The following is a 7,475-nucleotide window of genomic DNA, read 5'->3' on the forward strand; positions in this document are numbered from 1 at the left end:
TTATTACTGGGCTAGCGGCTCGGGAGTCACATTGATTTGGATAATTTGTTCACAATTTACGCTGTGACTATTTCAGACTCTTGAACACAAACACACGCTCTCCTGTTAACCAACTGCCAGAGTGACGGGCACAATAACTGCCTCTGAGAGCTGGGTTTTGCTAAGATCTTTGAGGAAATCTTGTTGGCGTGGCTGATCTTTGCTATGAGCTGTGAAAATTCATCTTCTTAGTTTTCATTAAGTTGCTGATCATGCCACTTTGACTACTTGTACTTACTGTAGAGTTAGTAGCAATGATGATAATGAAGGTTATCCTTTATATGTGCTCAAGCCTTTATATCTATTCTCTCTTGATCCTAGGACGCCCCGAAGACTAAGAACATAAATACCCTTTCTATTTAAAAGAAGGGAACACCAAGACCCAGAGAGGGGAAACAGATTGGTGGGGACTACACAGCTAAAGTGGCCAGTTCCTCTGTTGTCAAGCTTTAAATGCCACCCACCCCCCACCTTTTGGATCGTGATATCTCTTCTTTTGATTTGCTGGTCAACGTTTGAGGGGACCAGATGACCCCCATTGTCATCAGATAGCCCGAGGGTATTTAAGGTGCCTGAGAATAGAGTGTTTATGGAGTTTAGAATAGACTTAAGCATTTTAGTCCTGAATTTAGAAGCAATTTTACTTTTTTTTGAGGTTTTGGTCAAACCACTTGAGGCAAAATAGAACTTCTTTGTTCAAAGGAAATAGACTTTTTAAAGTCTTGTAAAATAGACCCACAATGCTTTTTGGGACTCAAATAACTCTGACCCAAAACGTTTTAATAAATTAAACATAAGTGGATTAGAAACAGACAGGTTGTCTTTTCATGAAATACACCCAGGCCAGACTCAGAAGGAGAAGCACAGAGAAATGTGTTTAGGGTTTCTGTGGACACTGGCAGGCACACAGCTTGATCTTCCTTTTCTTTCTGATAACAGAAGGGAGATGAACTCTGCTATTATTTCTGAGTCTATTTCTTTGTGCCTTTCCAGTATGCATCTCTGAATGGGGCCGTGTGTAACCCCTTGTGGTACTGAATTGTGTTATCCCCACCTTCAATGGGTAACCTTTAATCAGGCACAGGAGGTGGGGGTGATGGTGTGTGACTTGGCTGTGTCCATTATCCTTGCTCCGATCTGAAGGATGTACAAGTAACATCAATAGCAGGGTAGTGCTGGGAGGTTTTGGTGGGTTGTAAGTAATTGGGAAGACTGGGGGATTTAGAGTGAAACGGACTGGGGTTAATCCCAACCCTCCCACTCACCTGTTACACAAGTAAGCCATGTGATCTTTGTGAACCGTAGTATCCTCAGCGGTACAATGGAAACAATCACAGTCTATCTATCACTATTAACTGGGTGATCTATGTCAAGCGTGTATTTAGCAGGTGAACAGCACATAGTGGGGACGCGAGAGATACTCAGTGTCTGCCTTATGGTGGATGTTGGCTGCTTTTACGTTGCCTCCATGGTCCTTTTCTTACGCATAGCACCTGATTCTCCCTTGGGGAGCCTTCTTCCCTTACCACATGGAGTCATGCTGTGAATGTCAGTTAGGTGACCTTTCCTCAAGAGAGAAGGGAGTGGGCAGGTGGCCTAAGATAATAAATTGTCTCTCCTGGAATCTGATGCTGGAGCCAAGAGACTCAAGGGCTGAAGTTTTTAATGGTTTTTGCTGCCTGGGGAATATATATGTATGTATGTATGTGTCATTTTTAAAGTTAAGATGTGCCATTGTTACCCAATGTATGTATTATTTATATTGCTGAATTAATTTCTAACTGATAAATTTCATCATCGGTATTATCACATGCCTTAGGTAAAAACTAGAAGGCCAAATGGTACATGAAAAGATGCTCAATACCACTCATTATTAGAGAAATGTGAATCAAAACTCCAGTGAGGTACCACCCCACTCCGATCAGAATGGCCAACATCAAAGAGTCTACAAATGCTAAATGCTACAGAGAGCGTGGAGAAAAAGGAATGCCCCTACACGGCTGGTGGGAAGGTAAACTGGTGCAGGCAGTATGGAGAGCAGAATGGAGGTTCTTAAAAAACTAAAAATAGAGCTTCTGTATGATGCAGCAACCCCACTCCTGGGTATATAGCTGCAGAAAGCCGTAAATCAAAGATACACGCACCCCTATGTTCATGGTGGTGCTATTCACAACAGCCAAGACAGGAAACAGCCTAATTATCCACTGACAGATGAATGGATAAAGAAAATGTGGTACATATAAAAAGTGGAATATTACTCAGCCATGAAAACAATGAAATCATGTCACTGGCAACAACATGGATGGATCTAGAGGTTACTAAAGTGAAGTAAGTCAGACAGAGAGAGACAAATATGTGATACCCTTTATATCTGAAATTTTAAAAAATGATACAAAAGAACATATATACAAAACAGAAATAGACTCACAGACATTAAAAAAAATTATGGGAAATTAAGGGGGAAAAAATTAAGGGAAAAAGCAGGGGACAAGGGACAAACTTGGACTTTCCAGGTGGCTCAGTGATAAAGAATCTGCCTGCCAATGCGAGAGATTCAAGTTTGATCCCTGGATTGGGAAGATCCCCTGCAGGAGGAAATGGCAACTCACTCCACTATTTTTGCCAGGGACAATCCCATGGACAGAGAAGCCTGGCAGGCTACAGGCCAGGAGGTCACAAAAAAGTTGGACATGACTGAGCATCTGAGCACACACAAGAGATAACTTAAGGGTCTAGGATTAACATATATGCACTACCATATATAAAATAGATTTAAGGGCCTAGATCTGATAGATAGAGTGCCTGATGAACTATGTAATGAGGTTCGTGACACTGTATAGGAGACAGGGATCAAGACCATTCCCATAGAAAAGAAATGCAAAAAAGCAAAATGGCTGTCTGGGGAGGCCTTACAAATAGCTGTGAAAAGAAGAGAAGCAAAAAGCAAAGGAGAAAAGGAAAGATATAAACATCTGACTGCAGAGTTCCAAAGAATAGCAAGAAGAGATAAGAAAGCCTTCTTCAGAGATCAATGCAAAGACATAGAGGATAACAACAGAATGGGAAAGACTAGGGATCTCTTCAAGAAAATCAGAGATACCAAGGGAACATTTCATGCAAAGACGAGCTCGATAAAGGACAGAAATGGTATGGACCTAACAGAAGCAGAAGATATTAAGAAGAGATGGCAGGAATACACAGAAGAACTGTACAAAAAAGATCTTCACGACCCAGATAATCACAATGGTGTGATCACTGACCTAGAGCCAGACATTCTGGAATGTGAAGTCAAGTGGGCCTTAGAAAGCATCACTACGAACAAAGCTAGTGGAGGTGATGGAATTCCAGTTGAGCTGTTCCAGGTCCTGAAAGATGATGCTGTGAAAGTGCTGCACTCAATATGCCAGCAAATTTGGAAAACTCAGCAGTGGCCACAGGACTGGAAAAGGTCAGTTTTCATTCCAATCCCAAAGAAAGGCAATGCCAAAGAATGCTCAAACTACCACACAATTGCACTCATCTCACATGCTAGTAAAGTAATGCTCAAAATTCTCCAAGCCAGGCTTCAGCAATATGTGAACCATGAACTTCCTGATGTTCAAGCTGGTTTTAGAAAAGGCAGAGGAACCAGAGATCAAATTGCCAACATCCGCTGGATCATGGAAAAAGCAAGAGAGTTCCAGAAAAACATCTATTTCTGCTTTATTGACTATGCCAAAGCCTTTGACTGTGTGGATCATAATAAACTGTGGAAAATTCTGAAAGAGATGGGACTACCAGACCACCTGATCTGCCTCTTGAGAAATCTGTATGTAGGTCAGGAAGCAACAGTTAGAACTGGACATGGAACAACAAACTGGTTCCAAATAGGAAAAGGAGTACGTCAAGGCTGTATATTGTCACCCTGCTTGTTTAACTTATATGCAGAGTACATCATGAGAAACGCTGGACTGGAAGAAACACAAGCTGGAATCAAGATTGCTGGGAGAAATATCAATAACCTCAGATATGCAGATGACATCACCCTTATGGCAGAAAGTGAAGAGGAACTCAAAAGCCTCTTGATGAAAGTGAAAGTGGAGAGTGAAAAAGCTGGCTTAAAGCTTAACATTCAGAAAATGAAGATCATGGCATCCAGTCCCACCACTTCATGGGAAATAGATGGGGAAACAGTGGAAACAGTGTCAGACTTTATTTTTTTGGGCTCCAAAATCACTGCAGATGGTGACTGCAGCCATGAAATTAAAAGACGCTTACTCCTTGGAAGGAAAGTTATGACCAACCTAGATAGCATATTCAAAAGCAGAGACATTACTTTGCCAACAAAGGTTCGTCTAGTCAAGGCTATGGTTTTTCCTGTGGTCATGTATGGATGTGAGAGTTGGACTGTGAAGAAGGCTGAGCACTGAAGAATTGATGCTTTTGAAGTGTGGTGTTGGAGAAAACTCTTGAGAGTCCCTTGGACTGCAAGGAGATCCAACCAGTCCATTCTGAAGGAGATCAGCCCTGGGATTTCTTTGGAATGAATGATGCTAAAGCTGAAACTCCAGTACTTTGGCCACCTCATTCGAAGAGTTGACTCATTGGAAAAGACTCTGATGCTGGGAGGGATTGGGGGCAGGAGGAGAAGGGGACGACAGAGGATGAGATGGCTGGATGGCATCACTGACTCGATGGACGTGAGTCTGAGTGAACTCCGGGAGTTGGTGATGGACAGGGAGGCCTGGCGTGCTGCGATTCATGGGGTCGCAAAGAGTTGGAGACAACTGAGCGACTGACCTGATCTGATCTGATATATAAAATAGATAACCAACAAGGACCTACTGTGTGGTACAGTAAACTGTATGAGTACAGTTGGATTTTATAATGACCTATGAAGGGAAAAGAATCTGAGAGATATATATAGATATAGATACAGATTTGCTGTACATGTGAAACTAACACAACATTGTAAACCAACTATACTTCAATTAAAAAAATTCATAGCAGGCAACATACATACAAAAAATAAAATATAAGTCTGAAACACAGTGTAAGGGAAAAAGAAAATACCATAAAAGAAAACAAAATTTATCCATAAGCCTTTAGCCTGGAGATAGCCTCTCTTTAATATGTTCATGGAGAAGGCAATGGCACCCCACTCCAGTACTCTTGCCTGGAAAATCCCATGGGTGGAGGAGCCTGGTGGGCTGCAGTCCATGGGGTCGCAAAGAGTCGGACACAACTGAGCGACTTTACTTTCACTTTTCACTTTCATGCATTGGAGGAGGAAATGGCAACCCACTCTAGTGTTCTTGCCTGGAGAATCCCAGGGACGGGGGAGCCTGGTGAGCTGCCATCTATGGGGTCGCACAGAGTCGGACTTGACTGAAGTGACTTAGCAGTAGCAGCAGCAGCAATATGTTCATAAATATACTGTCTTCACATATGTGAAGTTTGTATTTTTTGTATGTTTCCTTGAAATTATGGTGTATGAACACTTATAAACCTTTGAAGATGATGTCAGGGAGAACAATGTGTGGGAAAGTCTTTAGAGTCAAGGTAAGGACTGGTTTATAGTCTTGGAAACTTGAATAGAATTTGTATCTTGCTGTTGTGTGAACATTGTATAAATCTTAATTATGTTGAATTGGTTCACAATGCTCTTCAGGTCTACTATCTCCTTCTGCTTTTCTGTCTATTCATTATATTAATTTTTGAGAGTTTGATATTGAAACTCCAAGTAAAGATTTTAATTTATCCACTTAAAAAATAATTGTAATATATGGTGGAACTATATGTATCTTTGTTCTGTGTTTTCCAAGTCTCCTGTGTGTTAATATACTTTCATAACTTAAAAAATTAAAAATGAAAAAAAAAAGAGAAAAAACAGTCAAGGTAAGGAATTATTTGTGGAACTCCAGGGCGTAGAATCTGTGGAATTCTGAGTCGACATTTATGTAGGAACTCAGTCTTAGTCTCTGGAGTATGGCTCTGATGGTCACCTCAGTTCATGCCCAAGAGTACCACTTCTCAAATCCAAAGTGGTTATCCAAAGTTGGCCATCTCCAGTTTTGGGGAACTCTGTCCACCAGATGGATAAGTGATAGCTTAGGAGATGGATGGTCAAAGGGTGAGGTGTTGAACACACTGAGATCCAAAAGATAGTGGGCTGTTGCTGGAGCCACCCCCTCTTTTCTGAATACTGGACATATATTCTTCACAATCGGGACATATTGGACACAGGAGTTACATCCCAAAGAAGCAAGTAAGGTAAAATCAAAAGTAGTCATGGCTACAGTGCACACTGGACTGGTGACTGCTCTTTTGGTAGAACTCTGATTGAAGTGTTAGCTTGCCTCAAGAGACTGGTCTTTATGAACTAAATGTCCAACGCTAGAATTATCCACACTTTGATGATTCCCTGCCTTCCCTCTTCCTCCCCTTTCTTTTATACCCTCAGGTGTAAAGCCAAGACCAGACAGGCACCCAGCAATCTCACACCTTTCATCTTGTACTTCCTCCAGGGCGTATATACATTAGCATGCCAGCTGAAACCATGAGTTCCTTTTTTTAAAGTTTTAAAAGGAATGGTAAAAATAAAGACAAACCGCCCATGTTCTGCTGAGCAATCGTAGTCGGAGTCTCTGAGGTGGAGTGTTTATGTGTGCAGCTCCCCTGGGCTGTGCTTGGAGAGGTGGAATTTTAGATCTAAACTGCAGACTCAGAGCTGCCAGCCTCAGAGGCCGTAACCATAATAAGACAAGTGTGTTAAGTGGTCCCCACCAGTAGGGGGGCATCAGCCTGCAGAACTGGCTTCAACCAGTACCTCCCAACCCTCCATTTAGGGGGTTCTTCAGTTCCTGTACAAATCTCAGGGCACTTCTTTCCAGAGAGCATCAAACCCAGTTTTGTCAGACATCTATCTGGTATTTAAAAAGAAAATTGGGTCATAAAGGACATCTTTACCATCTTTATTACTTGGACCATGGATTTAATAGACTCTGCAACGTTTGTGAACGTGATGGATAGTACATTAGTCAAGTGGCCATTTCCCTTAGAGTCATCACTGCACTACTGATATTGCCCTTTAATGGAAATTAGTTTCAAATTAGCCTACATCTCTATCATTTTGAAGTGTTTTAAAGAAGAATTTCCTCGAACTGATAAAAATTATTGTGTATCATTCTCAGCAATTATAAGCTACTTACATGAAAAGCATTTAGCAAGATATATCAACTGTGCCCTCTAAGGAGTGTGATCACAGCACAGGTTAGCTGAGAGGCTGTGACTCTGGGAGCTAGTGCAGTGCAGTGACTATGTACCTTGGAGCTCGACTACCAGGGTTCAGATCCTGACTCTGGTGTGACTTCACACCAGTCACTGTATGTCTCTGAACCTCGGTTTTCTCATTTATAAGGTGGGGTTTATAATGGGGTAAGCTCATGAGTTTGTGG

The sequence above is a fragment of the Bos indicus genome, chromosome 22, assembly GCF_029378745.1.
Source record: "Bos indicus isolate NIAB-ARS_2022 breed Sahiwal x Tharparkar chromosome 22, NIAB-ARS_B.indTharparkar_mat_pri_1.0, whole genome shotgun sequence".
Classification (NCBI taxonomy): domain Eukaryota; kingdom Metazoa; phylum Chordata; class Mammalia; order Artiodactyla; family Bovidae; genus Bos; species Bos indicus.